This window comes from Choloepus didactylus, chromosome 5, assembly GCF_015220235.1.
Source record: "Choloepus didactylus isolate mChoDid1 chromosome 5, mChoDid1.pri, whole genome shotgun sequence".
NCBI lineage: Eukaryota > Metazoa > Chordata > Mammalia > Pilosa > Megalonychidae > Choloepus > Choloepus didactylus.
Genome location: NC_051311.1, coordinates 157,912,379 through 157,935,258, shown reverse-complemented (window position 1 = coordinate 157,935,258; position 22,880 = coordinate 157,912,379). Strand labels below are relative to the sequence as shown.

Below are 22,880 nucleotides of genomic sequence, written 5' to 3'. Positions count from 1 at the left end.
ACAGTTATTAGGGAAAAAAAAATGTGAGGTTACAAAAATAGAGGACAAACAGGAGAAGCAAGGGAGTGCATTTCATAGAAGCCAAACAATGAGAGGATGTCAGGGAAGGAAGACGCACTGTCAGAGAGTACGTAAAAGTTCTGTTCATGGCTCTGTGACCTTCTGGATCAAAACAGTCATGCGATAAATTGTGATTTTCTGCCCTTAGAAAGAGAAAAGCAGAAATCATTCCCTTTTTGGTTAGATTCTGAGAAAGTTTTGGTTTGAAATACACTGTAAATGAAAAAGAACAGTTGATTTACGCAACTGACCAAAGAAATCATTTCCACCCTTAGCCAAGCTCTGTCTCACTAAATAAGCTGAAGTTGTGGCAACAATAATAATTAGCCCTGCTCTGACTATATCTCAAAGGTAAATGGGCCAGCAAGACAGAAACCCTCCTGTGGTGAATCGGAGTCGTGGGAGAGCCACACCATTCTGGGGGGCAAGCCGTGAGCAGGAGAGCTCTCCTCAGAGGGCTGTGTTCAGAGCGGGTAAGTGGTTACAATGCAAACTGTGCTTGCTGACCTGATGCTCTGAAACCCAAGTTACCCCCCAAAAATTCTCCAATGAAAATCAGAAAAGCAACCAAACAATGAGAACAGAGGACAGCTAAGCTGTGGTCCCAGAGGAGTCACTGGCTTGAGGAGGACAGTCAGAGGGCTCTACGGGACCACAAGTGGGAGAATGGAAAATTGAATGAGTACGGCCACTTCTATCTTTTCTCTCACTCTCTCTCTCTCATGACCTCCAAACAAACAGGGCTCAGAGACGGAGTGAGCAGTGAAAGGTACAGACCTTAACTTAGTTATATCAAGTACAACATGTTCTTAGCAAGATTCTTTCTACTAAAATAATAAGCTCGTGTGGGGAAAAGCCGTGACCATCTTCTAGATTCCATTCTACGTGCCACGCGCACCTGAGAAAATGCAAAATGGGTGTTACTAAGAATCTATGGAATGAATAGAAGAAAAAAAAATTAGGAAACTGAGGACTAATCCACTAACACTTTCAATCAAATATGTTACACACGGGAGTTATCGCTTAATGGGTACAGAGCTTCTGTTTTGTGTGATAAAGAAGTTTTGGTAACGGATGGTGGTGATGGGAGCACAACATTGTGAATATAATTAATGCTGCAGAATTGTACATGTAAAAATCGTTAAAATAGCTAATTTTATATTATATATAACCATAATAATTTTTTTATGTTATATAATGTATTCAGGTTAGCAGAGTAGAACTTTGGATGAAATTTGTTCTCTTCAGTTAGGAGCTCACCAGTTTTGCCGAGTTACCCCACCCAATCCCAAGGACAGGGTGTCTGCACTGCCATTCTGATGGAACCACATTCCAGACTGCCTCTTGGGAATGACATGAGCTGGGAGTTCACAGCCCCTGAGCAACCCTCCCACCACCTCCATGTCCCCCCTCAGAATATGAGTTGGAACCAGCCAGCCAGGACCGAGGGTACAGGATGCAGCCACGGAATAAATCAAAACAAGCTGGCTTCTGCAAACTCTAAAACTTCCTACCTTAGACTCATCCTGGAGAACCACATCACAAGCGCTATCTCGGTTGTTTGAACACCACAGAGAAGAACTCAAGTGCCTTAATGCCCAGAAGGAGAGAAACACTGCAATGGCATGGCACTGCCACCCCATGTCCCCACCACCCTGCAGTGACTCGAACCCCAGGGAACTCTAGACCCCCCAGCTTCAGCTAGGGGTACCCACTCTCACCTAATGGATGAGAGGACATCTGGGTAAGTTTATGTGAACAAAGAGTATGTGGCTAGAAAAGTCTGAAAATTGTCTTCCCAGAGCAAGGTTTGATGGACAACCCCTTATCCAATACTCCCCCTCATCCTTTCATGGACTCAAACCAAACAGAAAGAGCAGTGGATTGCTGTAAGTATAGCCCCTCTCTGTCAGGACACCCTCATCCACGGTCTGCTTGTCACACTACACTTTGAGCTGCCCTCTGTAATTAGATTTCAAGCCAAAAATAGGAGGATTAACTGTGAAACTAGATTTCATTCCATGCCAAGAGGTTCCTGATTTAGGAGATTCGGATTCAATGGCTCAGGCCTTTGAAGGAGAACTCCCTACAAATGTTATGACCAGAAAGAAAAAAGAATTTGAGAACTGGTTAGATCAGCCAAGAAATGGGGGCAAGCAGGGTGCTTAGGGATTTTTTTTTTTTTTTTTTTTTTGCCTTCATCAGATGTGTCTCTCCAACATTAAATGCTTGCCAAAAACAAAAGTATTCCCAAACATCAAGGAACCTCAGCATCACTTGTAATCCATTCCTCGTTGCGGATGAAGGCTGTCTGACAGCACACAGGGGGTGATGGGTCTGAGAAGATGGGAGGCCTTGGCATGAGACCATCATCACCAACCCCTAAACTACCAAGTCATGTTCCTTTAGCATGCCCACTGACCCCACAGGGCAGGCAGGACGCACTTCTGAATTGAGCAGCTAGGAGCAGACACAAGACCCGAACTCACAGCCTTGTGCCAATCCCTAGGTCTCACTGCACAGGGGTATGGTGAAAGCCAATGTCCACCATAATTCACTCTTCCTATAGACTTTTATTTCTATGGCTTTTGTGAAAAGCCAGGGATAGAGCATTTCTATTACCACTCATCTGTTACCACTCGTCTACATGGTGAGAAAAAGACCACCAAAAACAAAAACAAAAACAAAAAACTCCATCCCCATAGAGCAATCTGCCCCATCAAGAAGTCAGTGAAAGCCAAGGGACCTCACGGTTCATGTGAAACCAGCCTCCCTCCATGTGACTTGAGTGGGAGGAGCAAGAATCTGCAGCTCCTTGTCCTGACTCTGTGCAGGGGAAGCTTTCTCTATTCAGGGTCACTGAGTCCTAAGGGAAAGAAATCAAACCCTAGAAAAAGAATCAATTCTATGTTAGTTATGTGGAGAGAAACGCAAAAACTTCCAAAAAGTTTCTCAGTATCTACCACAAGGCCGACACATGATAACTGGTTGCTGAATGAATCCAATAAATACAAATGATAAAAATCTGTCTACCAAGATGGAATTCAACAGAAGATTATGAATACTCAATTTCTATATAATTTTCTTTTTCTTACTTGCTAGGGTATCAGAATAGTTAGAAGGAAAGAACTGAAATGGTGGAACTGAAACCCATAGCATCCTTTGAAATTTGTTCTGTAGCTACTTATTAAATGGTAATTTGAAAGCTATAGCTTTTTGTATGTATGTTGTATTTCACTATAAGGAAATAACTGAAACTATGACACTATTATTCATAATAACTTTGGAAATTTCCTATATATCTACTTATTAAATCATACTTCGAAAGGTATTACCTTTACGTTATATTTCATAATAAGGAAATAACTGAACCTGTGGAATTGTAACCTATAATAGTCTTTGAAATCTGCTCTTTACTTGTTAAATTGCACTTGGAAAATTATCACTTTTAAGTATATATGTTATATTCTACAATTAAAAAAAAAGATACCAATGGAAAAAAAAATCTGTTTGCTCTGGATTCCAGACAGTTAAGGAAAATTCCAAAGGGACTAAATGGCTAGAAAGGACAAGAGAGAGGCAAAATGAAAACAAAACCCACGGGCAGTGGGTACGAGAGGCGACTGGGCAGGGGGTAGTCCAGACCCCTAACCCCACTTGAGCCCCTTCTCCTGGGCTTCACTTTCAACACCACCTTCCACCCAGGGGCAAAGCTTCCAGCAGGCACAGCTGCTGCATGACCATGTGGCTAAAGCTCTCTGCATGCAACCAAGCGATATCTCCGACCCACCTGCAGCATTCTGAGAACCCACACCAGGGCCTGCCTACCGGGATGAGAAAGAAGATTCCATCCAAAGGGCCTCTGGGGGTTGAAGCAATGAGGGGAGAGGAAGTGCCAACACTGGTCCCCCTGGACCTTCATTATTTATGTGGACCCCAATCTCGGTGTTCAAGGTAGGGATGGACCAACACACACTGTTCTCATAAACAAGGCATGATACCACCCCACCCCACACCCCGCTGCAAGCCCCTATTTCTGTTCTGGTCCATTTTCAACAGTAACAGCTGCCAACTTTTGAGAGCTGACTGTGCATCAGGTGCTCAGAACAACCCTACAGACAGGCATCACCCCCATTTTGCCGAAAGAAAAAGGAATCTTGAGTATTCCGTGGTCTGCAGAAATGGGCTCCACCTGAGCTCTCCTGGCGGATGTTCAACTCAGCTCAATATTTCCGAGAAAAGCGATGGAGGAGGGAGAGAGGAAAAGGAGAGAGACATGGGAAGATCCCTTTGGAAACACTGGAATGGGGGATCTCCTGTTATACCTCTGCACATGACATGTGTTTATCAGTCTTCCCTTGATCAACTTTTAACAGATGATTCCTTGGCAAAGGAAGGCAACAAGGGTTAAAACATAAACTTAACTTACCTCTCAAGAGTTTGCTCAGAGAGGCTCCGTCTGACCAAGACGTGGCTGGCCCTGGCTTTGGCTGAGGGGACCCAAGTGAGGTCCGAGCTGCCGATCACTGGGACTCTTCTCCCAGCTGCTCCCGCCTGCTTCTCAGCATCCTGGTCAACCTCGAAGCTGAGAAAGCAAAGAGGCAATCACTCAAGTCATAGTGAGCAGGCACAAATGTGAATTCTAATGCTTTGCGCCCAAGACTAAAATTTGAGAAACAGGCATAAAAGAATATTTTTTTTGAGGAGATAATTTAAAAGACTCGGGGGGAAACAAGAAAGAAGTGACCGTCAACAAGAAGTGGGTTCTAGTTGCCATGTCAACTGACTACAGGAACAGATGCCTAAAAGATGATGTGCCAGTTTTTATATATTATGTCCCCTAGAAAAAGCCATGTTCTTTGATGCAATCTTGTGGGGGCAGATTGATTAATCTTTTTGATTAGTGTATGAGCTTTTGATTGGATGTTTCCATGGAGATATGACCCACCCAACTGTAGGTGATAACTCTGATTAGATAATTTCCATGGAGGTGTGGCCCCGCCCAGTGTGGGCCTTGATTAGTTTATTAGAGCACTATATAAGAGCTCAGACAGAAGGAGCTTGCTGCTGCATCTGAGACAGACATTTGGAAGATGGCCGTTGAAGACTGATGCTGACATTTTGGAGAACTTCATTTGGAAATGCAACCTGGGAGCAAGCAGATGCCAGCCACATACCTTCCCACCTAACAGAGGTTTTCTGGATACCAATGGCCTTTCTCCAGTGAAGGTACCCTATTGTTGATACCTTACCTTGGACACTTTATGGCCTTAAGACTGTAATTGCGTAACCAAATAAACCCCTTTATAAAAGCCAATCTATTTCTGGTGCTTTGCAAAACGGCAGCATTAGCAAACCAGAACAGATGACCAAAGGAACAAAGGGAAGATACGATGGGCCCTGGCTCCCAGTTCACTGCCTGCTTGTCCTAGACTGCCTGAACAGCAAGCAGTCTCCAAGGCAGATGGGGTTCCAGGCAGATGGGGTTCCAGACAGGCTGCTTCCCCCATCCCTTTTTCCTCTACACATCCTCCTTTGCCCATTTAGAAGGCAAAGTGTGCCTGTAATTCACGCCAGGAGCCCTGATCAAAGCCCACACCTCACAACAGGTCTCCCCATGTTACAACTCTCGACCCACCCTGCAGGGACTGACCTCTCTCAAATCCCACACCACTTGGGACCCACCTCTCGGCCAGTGCCACCCCACGGTGATGTGCTGTTCTCAACAAAGGCTCTGCTGGCAGAGGACACCCTTGTCCTCATAGACCCTTCATGTTCCACGGGAGGTGTGCAGAATCAGGCAGAGCTGGAGCCCCACTCCTGGCTCAGTTACTTACTTTCATGCATTTATTCAGCATACATTTACGGAAGGCCCTAGGTGCCATTCTAGGTGTAGAGAAAGCCATGGTGACCAAGAAAGAGCTTTGCCCGGTAGAGCCTACTTTTTAGTTATCAGTAACTCAACTGATCCTCCCTAGCCCTGAGGTTTCTGCAGGGAAGTGGGGATGACGCTGCCCTCACTGAGGGTTTTAAGAGATTTTACTGGAGTGCCATTAGATTTTGATATGCTTCAATGAAATAGATATGCACTCAATGTCTTACAGGGTCGTGAGCACCAAGCAAGCACTCAATAAATGATGGCCATTGTAACTGCTGTTTTGTTAGTCATAAGTGGCAAAAAACCGCCAAGAGTATGTACCAGTTTTCAAGCTCAGCCACAGCCTGCGATGTAGGCTGCTCGAAGAGCCAGAACAAAGAGCTCCATAAAGTATCCATAAATGAAATGTTCCTAAAACAAACCCTGCACCCGCATCTTACCTGACAGGGAAGACGACCTGGGACTATCACTTAGCTAATAAATGTGTTGTGCCCACCAAATGTAAATATGGCCATTCTAGAAGGTCTTGTTGGACTCACTGGCTAAGAATTCAGGCTTAGGAAACAGAGAACCTTAGTTCACATCCTGACACCACCCTGACGTATGTATGGGGTGTATGGGAAAATCATGGAATTCTTTGCTCCTCAGTTTCCCCAGCTGTAAAACTGAAATGAACATAGTATCTCCCTCATAGGGCTGTCATGAGGACTGGCTGAGAGAAAGCATGGGAAGACGAAGGACAGGACCACCCGACATAGATCAATCACTAAACAAACATTAGTCACCATGAACTACTGCATGCCAAACAATTTCCCTAGAGTCAGATGCAAAACACAAAACTGTACTCTATAAAGCTTGCTGACATTTCAAGGGAATGCTGCTTTTTTCCAAGATCAAAAGGGTAGAAACATGATACATAATTATTTGACTGTTCAAAATTCAACATGACCTATACAAATGATTTTTATTCAGGGCAACTGTTTGAGTCCTCTCAAAGAATTTGAAAGACTGAAAAGTACAATAATGATTATGTAAAGTAGAATATTTCTAAATTCTAGCAGGTAAACTAGAATTTTTTTTTTCAATCAAGGTACACAGTCAAACAAGCATGAGGGACCTTGAGATGACAATTCAAGAATGTTGGAAAATGAACTTATGGTTTCCATAACTACAACATATACCTTCCTATCTTGAGTTTCCCAAGTCTTCCAGAAGACTCCAGTCTTTTCCCAGATCCCAATCTAAACACTCCAGTACCACTTCCAAAATGCATCTTTCCAGCAAATTCCTTTCTGGATACCCTTCACATTTTAAAAGAATACACATGGGAGGTCTGCTTTTTGTAATGTGCACAATAAATTAATCTATAATTAAAGCAAAATGAAATGGAGCTGCCCTATCAGATAGTGACCACTTCAATGATTTTTGTCCGTTTTTTAAGAAAATGTATGTTGAACTTTATAGTTGACAAAACAAAGACAATATGATTTTTGAACTTGATAAACTGAAGAGTTACTAAAATGCAAGATCTCCTCTATCATCTCAGTACTGGTTAACAGCCCTGGGAGAACTTGATGCAACTGCGAACACAGTTTCTTAGCATTACGTACAACGGCCCCATCCATCACCTACACCCAGGACTGCAAACACCCCTCCAACCACAGGCCAACAGGCTTCAAATGCTAGACCCTGCACACACACCTGCAGTCTAAATGGAACTCAATGCTACTGCTATCTGTCAGGATAGCATTTCTCATAGTTTTAAAGTCTGGCATAACATAAATTTGAGGTCTTAAAAGGTAACACTAATGTGGGCAAAAATAAATAACAACTTCCTTCCAAAATATTTCAGAAACAAAGGGCCTCTTGATTCCTGTTTAGTATCTTTGATCTCTTTCAAAAATTTCTGAGCTAATACAGTTTTCCTGTCTGGTTTCCCTGTATTAAATATTTAGAGTAATAACAGTGACTATTTAGACACTCAACAAGTCCCAACTTTCATGATGAGGATATTCAGCCTGTACAACCAAACAGTTCTGGAATCATGTGTAAGCCTTCCCAAAGGTGACAAAATACCTTTAATAAAAAACTTATATTCAATATTGTACTGGTATCAGAGACTACCATGTTTTCACAAACAGAGAAGGCGCATGTGAAGACCACTTGAGAAACAGGTGAATAAAATGGAATTGAAGAAAAAGCAAAATTTTAAAACACAATAATAAAATTTCAGAATGCTATTGCCAGAATCTGTGGCCAGCTTAAAACAGAATTAACAATTAAATATCAAACCCTGCACTTCACGTCACTTTTATCAAATGTACCTTTACAATACTGTAAGACAGAATATGCAATGCCAGCCAGCAATGTCATTGTTATCTTCCTGGTAAAAATAATAAAACGTGAGGACAAAGGAAGACGGCAGCAAAAGCAAGTTAAGACACAGGAGGCATTTCCACCAAAAGGCCAACATGATACTTTCAATCACAAGAAAACGTCAGCAGGAATTGAGTCATGACAGCATCATTCATCTGGCCCCAGACCACAAAGGCCTCTGTCCTCAGATGGCCAAAAGATAAGTGTCCAAGTGGCCCGTCCACCCCACAGGGACCAGGAGAGCTCCCCAGAGTTGGCCAGAGTGACCAAGAGGATCTAGCGCGTACGTCAGAAAAGGAGCTTCCGAACTCCTCCAAACATCACCGGAACCAACGACACCTCCCCAGAACTTATAAACGGGCCCAGAGCCCACCTGGTTCTTCAAAAGCAGGATCAACCAACTTAACAATCTTCGCCATGGTGCATCCAGGAGGCACTGACCAAGCAAGCTCAAGCAAGGATAAACCAAAGAAAACCAGTCCAAGGCCAACCAACCCAGACCAGAAATGCAACAAGGTGAAAGGGAACACCCATTTGAAAAACACAAAATGTTTCTCTCTAAAACTAGTCAAAAGTCGGTGACATCCTCAAGACGGTGGCACAAGAGGACTTGCCAGTCTGGAATCTTCCCCTAGGCACACAGTGGCAGTGCTCCAAGCCGAGCACTGCCTGCCTTAGCCACTGACCACAGAGCCACCAATGTGTGACTTCGCATCCGACACACATGCAGGCACAGGGACCCAAGGCCACATGGACCCAAGGTGGGCCCTATGGTGTCTGTGCACGCACGTACAAAGCGGTCCCTGGAAACCAGAGCAATCAGCGACAGAACTATTGGTAAGCAGTGCACACTCGTCCCATTCCCGAATTGCTGTTGCACCTAACTGTGAAAACCGGGTGTCTGTGAACACCGACCCATCTGGCTCTGTGGGTCAGGATCTCTTAATGTAGAAATTACAGAAGGCAGAGAAGCTGCAAAAAAGAGGAAACCAAAAGCTGTAAGGTAGAGTGGACCCAGGGCTGAAAGCTGGAGTGAAAAGGCAGCCCAGAGTGTGGGAAAGGAGTTGAGCAAATCATACCCTCTGGGTTGGAAAACTTGTATAAAAACAAAGAAAGCATCCCAGGACTCCAGGAGGAGGAACAGAGAGAACAGAGGAAAGGAAATCATCCCCTGGAGGAGAAAAGGTTGCACAACCTAGAGTAATCTTAAAAGATACATATATACAATAACATAAAGTAAATCTTAAAATTCACTGTGCAATGCAGGATATGACTCCCGAGGATGAGCCTGGACCCGGCATCGTGGGATTGAGAACATCTTTTCGACCAAAAGGAAGATGCAAAATGAAACAAAATAAAGTTTCAGTGGCTGAAAGATTTCAAACGGAGTCAAGAGGTCACTCTGGTGGACATTCTTATGCACTATACAGATAACCCTTTTTAGGTTTTAATATATTGGAATAGCTAGAAGTAAATACCTGAAACTGTCAAACTCCAATCCAGGAGCCTTGACTCTTGAAGACGAGTGCATAACAATGTAGATTACAAGGGGTGACAGTGTGATTGTGAAGACTTTGTGGATCGCACTCCCTTTGCCCAGTGTATGGATGGATGGGTAGATAAATGGGGACAAAAACTAAATGAAAAATAGGGTGGGGGGGGGGATGATTTGGGTGTTACTTTTATTTCTCATTCTTATTTTCACTTTTTCTGGTAAAAGGAAAATGTTCAAAAAAAATAAATTGGGGTGAAGAATGCACAACTATATGTGAACAGCTGATTGTACACCATGGGTGACTGTATGGTATGTGAATAAATCTCAATAAAACTGAATTAAAAAAAAAAAGTCACTGTGCAGGCCCAGGGCAAGAGGCAGGTACAGAAAGACATGAGGATATCCAACTGCTAAAATGTCAGCAGCTCTGTTAGTTCAGCATAAAGTAGACCAAGCATTGAAGAAGAGCTTTAACACACAGCCAATCTACACTACATCCCTAGGCTAGCAAGAGAAACCGCTTCCATACATAGCATATCAAAACAATCAAATGTCCAGACATCAACCAGAGACCACAAGACATACAAAGAAACAGTCAAGGCAACAAACTGAAATTTCAGAAGAAACACAGACAGTGGAACAATTAGACAAAGACCTCAGACAAATCTCCTAAATCAATTCAAGGAACTAAAGGAAAATATGGATAGAAACAAATTAAATATGGACACAGAAATAAAGAGATAAAGAAGACAATGCGTGTAATCAAATAGAAGAATTAGAAAGTTTAAAAAGGAATATAACAGATCTTAATGGGGTTAAAAAACACAGTGAATGAGAGTAAAACAATTCAAAGGTCAACAGAGCAGTGAGACACGGGATAAATACACGCATATGCACATTCAGATGCACAAACACAATGACCGCCTGGAAAACAATCTGAAAAATGTCTGATTAACAATAGCATATGGACACAAAAATGCATATTCTGTTACTCTTAAGACTAGTCCTATAAAAACTATAAAATATAGCAGCATTTACTTGAGAGAGACATTAATAGAAGGCCTGAATCAATGGAAACCTGCTGTTTTCCTAAACTGGAGGACTGAACATCATGAAGGTTTGGACTATTTTAAAATTAATAATTCAAAATCAAAAATAATTATGCAAATGTAATATAGGAGCGATCTAAATCCAAAGGGAATTTTTCTTGGAATCCAATAGAATGATTCTGAAGTTGACAAAATTAAAAAGTGATGATGTCAAATATAAAACATAAGGAAGAATTACTCTTATCACACAGTGAAATATATCATAAAGTAATTAAAACATAGTGGTACTGGCACAAAAATAGATACTACTGTTCATCAGGATGAGCTGAATTTACAAATACGAATTTTAATATTTTTAACAACAGAATCATGCATGATACTAACGCATACTAACACAAAAGCACGTCTTATCACTCCTCTCCACCTTTGCACGAGCTGCCTGTGAGTGGAATCTGTGCTCCAGCTTTAACTGTCCAGATGACAAGTCTCAAGATGATGACAATGATAACCACAATGACTAGAGATGATAAGGACAACCACCACTTATTACCTATCTATGATACAACAGACATCTCACAAAACGCTTTACAAGTCTCTCATTTCAGGACTGTTTGAAGATTAGTGAAAACAAACGCATGCAAGGGACCTAATAAACCATTCAAAGATTAACTAAATCCTAATTAAGAACAACTAATAATCATCAGTCCTCTGGGGCAGAAATTATTAGCTTCACATCACAGATGAAGAAACCAAGGCTGAGAGGCAAATTGCCAAGGTCACACAGCTAATAAGGGTACAGCCAAGGTTTATATCAATGTTATGTTTGAATCCACACTTCCTACTCTATGATTTTGTCGGTAAAATATCATGTGTGAAAGGAGAGGCTAGGCCTGCCTATAATTGTGCCTAAGAGCCTCCTCCCAAATGCCTCTCTGTTGCTCAGATGTGGCCCTCTTTCTCTACCTAAGCCAACTTGAAAAGTGAAATCACTGCCCTCCCCCCTATGTGGGATCTTGACACCCAGGGGAGTAAACCTCCCGGGCAACGTGGAATATGACTCCTGGGGAGGAATGTAGACCTGGCATCATGGGATGGAGAACATCTTCTTGACCAAAAGGGGAATGTGAAAGGAAATGAAATAAGTCGCAGTGGCTGAGAGATTCCAAAAGAAGCCGAGAGGTCACTCTGGTGGACACTCTTACGCACAGTATAGACAACCCTTTTTAGGTTCTAATGAATTGGAGTAGCTAGCAGTAAATACCTGAAACTATCAAACTACAACCCAGAACCCATGAATCTTGAAGACGATTATATAAAAATGTAGCCTATGAGGGGTGACAATGTGATTGAGGAAAGCCATATGGACCACACTCCCCTTTGTCCAGTGTATGGATGGATGAGTAGAAAAACGGGGGCAAAAAAAAAAGCAACCAAGGTTCTTTTTTACTTTAATTGCTGTTTTTCACTTTAATTTTTACTCTTATTATTTTTGCGTGTGTGGTAAAGAAAATGTTCAAAAATTAGTTTTGGTGATGAACGCACAACTATATAATGGTACTGTGAACAAATGAATGTACACTTTGTATGACTGCATGGTCATGCATGGTCTGAATATATCTCAATAAAATTGAATTTAAAAAAATAAAAAAATATATGCATGTAATGAGGAAAAAAAAGAACAGACAACTTCTGCAGACAATTGTAAGGTTTCTCTTCATTTTTACTTTTTTAATCATATTGTTCGGAGTATGTTTTATCATCTTCTTTTAGATAAACAAATAGTCAAGAGTAAGAGCCTGAAATTCAAAGCATGGAGGATCAAAAAAATCTCCTGCTTGCCAGTAATTAAAGATTTTAGTGATGAGGAGTAAGTTAAGGTTACAGAAACCTCTCGGACCCCCCTTAACCTGACAAAAGTTATCTACTATAAATTCATAGCAAGCAGCACACATAATGAAGAAAAATATCATCCCCATTAAAATCTGAGCCAGGAGGCCCATTAACCCAGTATTACCCACAATTTTTCTAGAGATCCTAGCCAACATGAGCTAAGATGAGGGGTAAATGATGAATAGAGGAATATTTAAAAAAGAAAGTTCTTACTTACAGATCATATAATGTCCCAACTAGAAATGCAGGACAATTAACTGAAAAATTATTTGGATCAATACTGATAATTAATAAGGTGGCGATACCACACACTGTACAGCTTTTTTGTACACCAGCATGAAAACAATTAGAAAGTCCAAAGGTAGAAAGTTTTATTTGCAGAAGCTACAAAAACAATAAACTTAAGAAATATTTACAAGATCCTCTGAAGAAAACTAAAAGAACCTGAAAGAAGACCCAAGTGGAGGAAACAGCCTTCTCTGGGAAGGGACGCCTCCCACTGGCAGCCTGTCACTTTTCCCCCAATTAATCTGTAGAAGCCAAACAATTTCAAGTCATATCCCAGTCTTCGAAGAACTGGCCTGCTGATCTACGGGCACATGAAAAGACACCTAAGTTTGCAGAATAAGGAATAAGTCTTTTATTCCAGTAAGAGAATCCGGCGAGGTGAGTGATAACATAAGAATGTAAAATATGATCAATAGAAAATAACTGGTTATTGATATTTAATAAGATAGAGTGGGATCCTTACTTCCCACCACTGATAGATTAATGACTGTTTCTTTTTAACTCTACAAGAAAATATGGGAGGCGGGGCAAGATGGCGGACTGGTGAGCTGTATGTTTTAGTTACTCCTCCAGGAAAGTAGGTAGAAAGCCAGGAACTGCGTGGACTGGACACCACAGAGCAATCTGACTTTGGGCATACTTCATACAACACTCATGAAAACGTGGAACTGCTGAGATCAGCGAAATCTGTAAGTTTTTGTGGCCAGGGGACTGCACCCCTCCCTGCCAGGCTCAGTCCCGTGGGAGGAGGGGCTGTCAGCGCCAGGAAGGAGAAGGGAGAACTGCAGTGGCAGCCCTTATTGGAAACTCATTCAACAGATCCAAACTCCAACCATAGATAGACTGAGACCAGACACCAGAGAATCTGAGAGCAGCCAGCCCAGCAGAGAGGAGACAGGCATAGAAAAAAAACAGCATGAAAAACTCCGAAATAAAAGCAGAGGATTTTTGGAGTTCTGGTGAACATAGAAAGGGGAAGGGCAGAGCTCAGGCCCTGAGGCTCATATGCAAATCCCGAAGAAAAGCTGATCTCTCTGCCCTGTGGACCTTTCCTTAATGGCCCTAATTGCTTTCTCTCTTAGCATTTCAATAACCCATTAGATCTGTGAGGAGGGCCCTTTTTCTTTTTTTTTTTAATCCTTTTTTCTTTTTCTAAAACAGTTACTCTAAGAAGCCCAATACAGAAAGCCCCAAAGACTTGCAATTTGGGCAGGTCAAGACAAGAGCAGAACTAAGAGAGCTCTGAGACAAAAGGCAATAATCCAGTGGCTGAGAAAATTCACTAAACACCACAACTTCCCAAGAAAAGGGGGGTGTCCGCTCACAGCCATCATCCTGGTGGACAGGAAACACTCCTGCCCATCGCCAGCCCCATAACCCAGAGCTGCCCCAGACAACCCAGTGTGACAGAAGTGCTTCAAATAACAGGCACACACCACAAGACTGGGCGTGGACATTAGCCTTCCCTGCAACCTCAGCTGATTGTCCCAGAGTTGGGAAGGTAGAGCAGTGTGAATTAACAAAGCCCCATTCAGCCACCATTTCAGCAGACTAGGAGCCTACCTACACAGCCCAGCAGCCCAGAACTGCCCTGGGGGGACGGCACTCACCTGTGACATAGCACAGTCATCCCTCAACAGAGGACCCGGGGTGCACAGCCTGGAAGAGGGGCCCACTTGCAAGTCTCAGGAGCCATACGCCAATACCAAGGACTTGTGGGTCAGTGGCAGAGACAAACTGTGGCAGGACTGAACTGAAGGATTAGACTATTGTAGCAGCTTTAAAACTCCAGGATCAACAGGGAGATTTGATTGTTAGAGCCACCCTCCTCCCTGGCCGCCGAGAAACACACCCCATATACAGGGCGGGCAACACCAACTACACAAGCAAGCTTGGTACACCAATTGGACCCCACAAGACTCACTCCCCCACTCACCACAAAGGCAAAGCAGGGGAGAACTGGCTTGTGGAGAACAGGTGGCTCGTGGACGCCACCTGCTGGTTAGTTAGAGAAAGTGTACTCCACGAAGCTGTAGATCTGATAAATTAGAGATAAGGACTTCAATTGGTCTACAAATCCTAAAAGAACCCTATCAAGTTAAGCAAATGCCAAGAGGCCAAAAACAACAGAAAATTATAAAGCATATGAAAAAACCAGACAATATGGCTAACCCAAGCCCAAGCACCCATATCAAAAGATCAGAAGAGAGACAGTCCCTAGAGCAGCTACTCAAAGAACTAAAGATGAACAATGAGACCATAGTACGGGATACAAAGGATATCAAGAAGACCCTAGAAGAGCATAAAGAAGACATTGCAAGACTAAATAAAAAAAATAGATGATCTTATGGAAATTAAAGAAACTGTTGACCAAATTAAAAAGATTCTGGACACTCCTAGTACAAGACTAGAGGAAGCTGAACAACGAATCAGTGACCTGGAAGATGACAGAATGGAAAATGAAAGCATAAAAGAAAGAATGGGGAAAAAAATTGAAAAAATCGAAACGGACCTCAGGGATATGATACATAATATAAAACATCCAAATATAAGATTCATTGGTGTTCCAGAAGGGGAAGAAAAGGGTAAAGGTCTAGGAAGAGTATTCAAAGAAATTGTTGGGGAAAACTTCCCAAATCTTCTAAACAGCATAAATACACAAATCATAAATGCCCAGCGAACTCCAAATAGAATAAATCCAAATAAACCCACTCTGAGACATATTCTGATCACACTGTCAAACACGGAAAAGAAGGAGCAAGTTCTGAAAGCAGCAAGAGAAAAGCAATTCACCACATACAAAGGAAACAGCATAAGACTAAGTAGTGACTACTCAGCAGCAACCATGGAGGCGAGAAGGCAGTGGCATGATATATTTAAAATTCTGAGTGAGAAAAATTTCCAACCAAGAATACTTTATCCAGCAAAGCTCTCCTTCAAATTTGAGGGAGAGCTAAAATTTTTCACAGACAAACAAATGCTGAGAGAATTTGCTAACAAGAGACCTTCCCTTCCCTACTGGAGATACTAAAGAGAGACCTACAGACAGAGAAACAAAGAAAGGACAGATGACTTGGAGAAAGGTTCAGTACTAAAGAGACTGGGTATGGGTACAATAAAGGATATTAATAGAGAGAGTGGAAAAATATATATGATAAACATAAACCAAAGGATAAGATGGCTGATTCAAGAAATGCCGTCACAGTTATAACGTTGAACATAAATGGATTAAACTCCCCAATTAAAAGATATAGATTCGCAGAATGGATCAAAAAAAATGAACCATCAATATGTTGCATACAAGAGACTCATCTTAGACACAGGGACACAAAGAAATTGAAAGTGAAAGGATGGGAAAAAATATTTCATGCAAGCTACAGCCAAAAGAAAGCAGGTGTAGCAATATTTGTCTCAGATAAAATAGACTTTAAATGCAGGGATGTTTTGAGAGACAAAGAAGGCCACTACATACTAGTAAAAGGGGTAATTCAACAAGAAGAAATAACAGTCATAAATGGCTATGCACCCAATCAAGGTGCCACAAAATACATGAGAGAAACACTGGCAAAACTAAAGGAAGCAATTGATCTTTCCACAATAATTGTGGGAGACTTCAACACATCACTCTCTCCTATAGATAGATCAACCAGACAGAAGACCAATAAGGAAATTGAAAATCTAAACAATCTGATAAATGAATTAGATTTAACAGACATATACAGAACATTACATCCCAAATCACCAGGATACACATACTTTTCTAGTGCTCACAGAACTTTCTCCAGAATAGATCATATGCTGGGACATAAAACAAGCCTCAATAAATTTAAAAAGATTGAAATTATTCAAAACACATTCTCTGACCACAATGGAATACAATTAGAAGTCAATAACCATCAGAGACTTAGAAAATTCACAAATACCTGGAGGTTAAACAACACCCTCCTAAACAATCAGTGGGTTAAAGAAGAAATAGCAAGAGAAATTGCTAAATATATAGAGACGAATGAAAATGAGAACACAACATACCAAAACCTATGGGACATAGCAAAAGCAGCAATGAGGGGGAAATTTATAGCACTAAACGCATAAATTAAAAAGGAATAAAGAGCCAAAATCAAAGAACTAATGGATAAACTGAAGAAGCTAGAAAATGAACAGCAAACCAATCCTTAACCAAGTAGGAGAAAAGAAATAACAAGGATTAAAGCAGAAATAAATGACATAGAGAACAAAAAAACAATAGAGGATAAATATCACCAAAAGTTGGTTCTCTGAGACGATCAACAAGATTGACAAGCCCCTAGCTACACTGACAAAATCAAAAAGAGAGAAGACCCATAAAAACAAAATAATGAATGAAAAAGGTGACATAACTGCAGATCCTCAAGAAATTAAAAAAATTATAAGAGGATACTATGAACAACTGTATGGCAACAAACTGGATAATGTAGAAGAAATGGACAATTTCCTGGAAACATATGAACAACCTAGACTGACCAGAGAAGAAATAGAAGACCTCAATCAACCCATCATAAGCAAAGAGATCCAATCAGTCATCAAAAATCTTCCCACAAATAAATGCTCAGGGCCAGATGGCTTCACAAGGGAATTCTACCAAACTTTCCAGAAAGAACTGACACCAATCTTACTCAAACTCTTTCAAAACATTGAAGAAAATGGAACACTACCTAACTCATTTTATGAAGCTAACATCAATGTAATACCAAAACCAGGCAAAGATGCTACAAAAAAGGAAAACTACCGGCCAATCTCCCTAATGAATATAGATGCAAAAATCCTCAACAAAATACTTGCAAATCGAATCCAAAGACACATTAAAAAAATCATACACCATGACCAAGTAGGGTTCATTCCAGGTATGCAAGGATGGTTCAACATAAGAAAAACAATCAATGTATTACAACACATTAAAAACTCGAAACGGAAAAATCAAATGATCATCTCAATAGATGCTGAAAAAGCGTTTGACAAAATCCAACATCCGTTTTTGATAAAAACACTTCAAAAGTTAGGAATTGAAGGAAACTTCCTCAATATGATAAAGAGCATATATGAAAAACCCACAACCAGCATAGTACTCAATGGTGAGAGACTGAAAGCCTTTCCTCTAAGATCAGGAACAAGACAAGGATGCCCGCTGTCACCACTGTTATTCAACATTGTGCTGGAAGTGCTAGCCAGGGCAATCCGGCAAGACAAAGAAATAAAAGGCATCCAAATTGGAAAAGAAGAAGTAAAAGTGTCATTGTTTGCAGATGATATGATCTTATATCTGGAAAACCCTTAGAAATCGACGATACAGCTACCAGAGTTAATAAACAAATTTAGCAAAGTAGCGGGATACGAGATTAATGCACATAAGTCAGTAATGTTTCTATATGCTAGAAATGAACAAACTGAAGAGACACTCAAGAAAAAGATACCATTTTCAATAGCAACTAAAAAAATCAAGTACCTAGGAATAAACTTAACCAAAGATGTAAAAGACCTATACAAAGAAAACTACATAACTCTACTAAAAGAAATAGAAGGGGACCTTAAAAGATGGAAAAATATTCCATGTTCATGGATAGGAAGGCTAAATGTCATTAAGATGTCAATTCTACCCAAACTCATCTACAGATTCAATGCTATCCCAATCAAAATTCCAATAACCTACTTTGCAGACTTGGAGAAGCTAGTTATCAAATTTATTTGGAAAGGGAAGATGCCTCGAATTGCTAAAGACACTCTAAAAAAGAAAAACGAACTGGGAGGACTTACACTGCCTGACTTTGAAGCTTATTATAAAACCACAATCGTCAAAACAGCATGGTACTGGCACAAAGATAGACATATACATCAACGGAATCGAACTGAGAATTCGGAGATAGACCCCCAGATCTATGGCCGACTGATCTTTGATAAGGCCCCCAAAGTCACTGAACTGAGTCATCATGGTCTTTTCAACAAATGGGGCTGGGAGAGTTGGATATCCATATCCAAAAGAATGAAAGAGGACCCCTACCTCACCCCCTACACAAAAATTAACTCAAAATGGACCAAAGATCTCAATATAAAAGAAAGTACCATAAAACTCCTAGAAGATAATGTAGGAAAACATCTTCAAGACCTTGTATTAGGCGGCCACTTCCTAGACTTTACACCTAAAGCACAAGCAACAAAAGAGAAAATAGATAAATGGGAACTCCTCAAGCTTAGAAGTTTCTGCACCTCAAAGGAATTTCTCAAAAAGGTAAAGAGGCAGCCAACTCAATGGGAAAAAATTTTTGGAAACCATGTATCTGACAAAAGACTGATATCTTGCATATATAAAGAAATCCTACAACTCAATGACAATAGTACAGACAGCCCAATTATAAAATGGGCAAAAGATATGAAAAGACAGTTCTCTGAAGAGGAAATACAAATGGCCAAGAAACACATGAAAAAATGTTCAGCTTCACTAGCTATTAGAGAGATACAAATTAAGACCACAATGAGATACCATCTAACACCGATTAGAATGGCTGCCATTAAACAAACAGGAAACTACAAATGCTGGAGGGGATGTGGAGAAATTGGAACTCTTATTCATTGCTGGTGGGACTGTACAATGGTTCAGCCACTCTGGAAGTCAGTCTGGCACTTCCTTAGAAAACCAGATATAGAGTTACCATTCGATCCAGCGATTGCACTTCTCGGTATATACCCGGAAGATCAGAAAGCAGTGACACGAACAGATATCTGCACGCCAATGTTCATAGCAGCATTATTCACGATTGCCAAGAGATGGAAACAACCGAAATGTCCTTCAAAAGATGAGTGGATAAATAAAATGTGGTATATACACACGATGGAATACTACGCGGCAGTAAGAAGGAACAATCTCGTGAAACATATGACAACATGGATGAACCTTGAAGACATAATGCTTAGCAAAATAAGCCAGGTACAAAAAGAGAAATATTTTATGCTACCAGTAATGTGAACTTTGAAAAATGTAAAACAAATGGTTTATAATGTAGAATGTAGGGGAACTAGCAATAGAGAACAATTAAGGAAGGGGGAACAATAATCCAAGAAGAACAGATAAGCTATTTAATGTTCTGGGGATGCCCAGGAATGACTATGGTCTGTTAATTTCTGATGGATATAGTAGGAACAAGTTCACAGAAATGTTGCTATATTAGGTAACTTTCTTGGGGTAAAGTAGGAACATGTTGGAAGTAAAGCAGTTATCTTAGGTTAGTTGTCTTTTTTTACTCCCTGATTATGTTCTCTTTGAAATGTTCTTTTATTGTATGTTTTGTTTTTTAATTTTTTTTCATACAGTTGATTTTAAAAAGCGAAAAAAGTTAAAAAAAAAAAACAAGGAAAAAAAATACGTAGAGCCCCCTTGAGGAGCCTGTGGAAAATGCAGGGGTATTGGCCTACCCCATCTCGATGGTTGCTAACATGACCACAGACATAGGGGACTGGTGGTTTGATGGGTTGAGCCCTCTACCATAGGTTTTACCCTTGGGAAGAAGGTTGCTGCAAAGGAGAGGATAGGCCTCCCTATAATTGTGCCTAAGAGCCTCCTCCCGAATGCCTCTTTGTTGCTCAGATGTGGCCCTCTCTCTCTAGCTAAGCCAACTTGGCAGGTGAAATCACTGCCCTCCCCGCTACGTGGCATCAGACACCCAGGGGAGTGAATCTCCCTGGCAACGTGGAATATGACTCCCAGGTAGGAATGTAGACCTGGCATCGTGGGACGGAGAACATCTTCTTAATCAAAAGGGGGATGTGAAAGGAAATGAAATAAGCTTCAGTGGCAGAGAGATTCCAAAAGGAGTCGAGAGGTCACTCTGCTGGGCACTCTCACGCACAATTTAGACAACCCTTTTTAGGTTCTAAAGAATTGGGGTAGCTGGTGGTGGATACCTGAAACTATCAAACTACAACCCAGAACCCACGAATCTCGAAGACAATTGTATAAAAATGGAGCTTATGAGGGGTGACAATGGGATTGGGAAAGCCATAAGGACCACACTCCACTTTGTCTAGTTTATGGATGGATGAGTAGAAAAATAGGGAAACGAAACAAACAAACAAACAGAGAAAGGTACCCAGTGTTCTTTTTTACTTCAATTGCTCTTTTTGACTTTAATTACTATTCTTGTTATTTTTGGGTGTGTGCTAATGAAGGTGTCAGGGATTGATTTAGGTGATGAATGCACAACTATATAATGGTACTGTGAACAATTGAATATACGATTTGTTTTGTATGACTGCGTGGTATGTGAATATATCTCAATAAAATGAAGATAAAGAAAGAAAGGAAGTAGTACAAACCTTCAAGAAAAAAAAAAAAAAAAGAAAATACGAAGAGTAATGTTACAAACTCTGGGTGAATAACTTCCTAAGCAAGATTCTTAACCTAGATGTCCCAAAGGAAAAACCAACTCCTTTACAGCACAAGACTCTATACACAAAATCAAAAGGCAAGCAAAAGCTTGGGAGATTGTAAAATATTTGGAAGAAAATATCTTCCACACTATGTGACAAACGAAACTCTCAAGGTCCTAATAAATAAGACATGGATTAGGCAGCCTGTGGTAGGTTGAATTATGCACCTCAGTTTAGACATGTTCTTAATCTTAATCCACGTTCCTATGGGTGTGAACCCATCATAGATAGGATCTCTTGAAGACATTATTTTAAATTAAGATGTGGGCCAACTGAATAAGGTTTGGTCTTAATTCGGATTACTGGAGTCAGTTATAAGCAGAAGAAATTCAGTTGTAGTAAGAGAAAGCCGTGAGGAGGAGCCAAAGACAGAAGTCAATGAAACAGAGAAGAGAGCAAGACAAGGAAACAAGCCAAAGAACCCCAAAGACTGTGAACAGCCAGCCCCAAAACACCACCGTCTTTGGGGAGAAAGCGTCGCCTTGAAGGACACCTCAATTTGGAACTTCTCCTAGTCTCAAAATCATGAGCCAATAAATTCCTGTTATTTAAACTACCCCCAAGTAGTATCTGTCATAGCACCCTGGTAAACTAAGACACAGCCCAACATAAAAATAGAGATTATAGGCAAACAATTTGCAAAATAAAAGTGACCAATAAACATGTTCCACTTACAGTAACTAAGGAAATGAAAATTCAAATAGCAACAACAGAGCGTTCATTCTTGACCCATCAGATGGTTGAAAACTAAAGGGATCTGGACTACTCAGAGTAGGGGGTGGCTTGTGGAGTGATGGGGGTTCTCCCAAGCCACAGGGGGGATGAGCTGTTCAGCCTCTGGGTGGCCAATATGGCAGTGTCTCTCAACCTCAAACTGTGGCTCAGGAATCCTACATGCAACGATTTATCCTACAGAAAGATTCACACGTGGCGCGCATGCATGCACACAGCAATGTTTACTACCGTGCTATGATACAGAAAACCTGGAAGCAACCTGAGAGCCCTGCCTAAACCCATCTGCTCTCTCAGTTCTCAGCGTCAGCATCTATCACACTGCACGTGGCAGAACCCAGAAGTCCTTTCCAAATCCCCCTTTTCTTTCACACCCTCCCAGAATGCCATCCCCAAGTACAGAAAATGTGGGTTGTAGAAACATCTCAAATCCATCTATTCCCTGCCATCTCCACTGCCAACACGAGGCTGCCACCATCTCCCTGGGCTGAACTGGACACCCACAGGGCTTCCAGTCACCCAGCCCCAGGGCTGTGTGGAGTGCATGAGCTGGCAGCCTCGTGCCTCCTTCCCAAGCTGCTCAGTGACGGCCTGCTGTACATCCAACTGCCCAATGACCAGCTTCTTTCGGCATCTCAAACATTCTCCTCCCCCTCAT

General features: G+C 41.2%; 1 protein-coding gene across 2 annotated transcripts in view; it reads right to left on the bottom strand.

Annotated features, from left to right (window-relative positions):
• The window catches only part of GRB10 (growth factor receptor bound protein 10), a 221,562-nt gene that overhangs the window by 171,203 nt on the left and 27,479 nt on the right, over positions 1–22,880 (bottom strand). For both annotated transcript variants that reach the window (XM_037837172.1, XM_037837173.1), the window contains exon 2: positions 4,490–4,645. The gene's annotated coding sequence lies outside the window, so the exon portion shown is untranslated. The remainder of the gene's footprint in view (positions 1–4,489; positions 4,646–22,880) is intronic.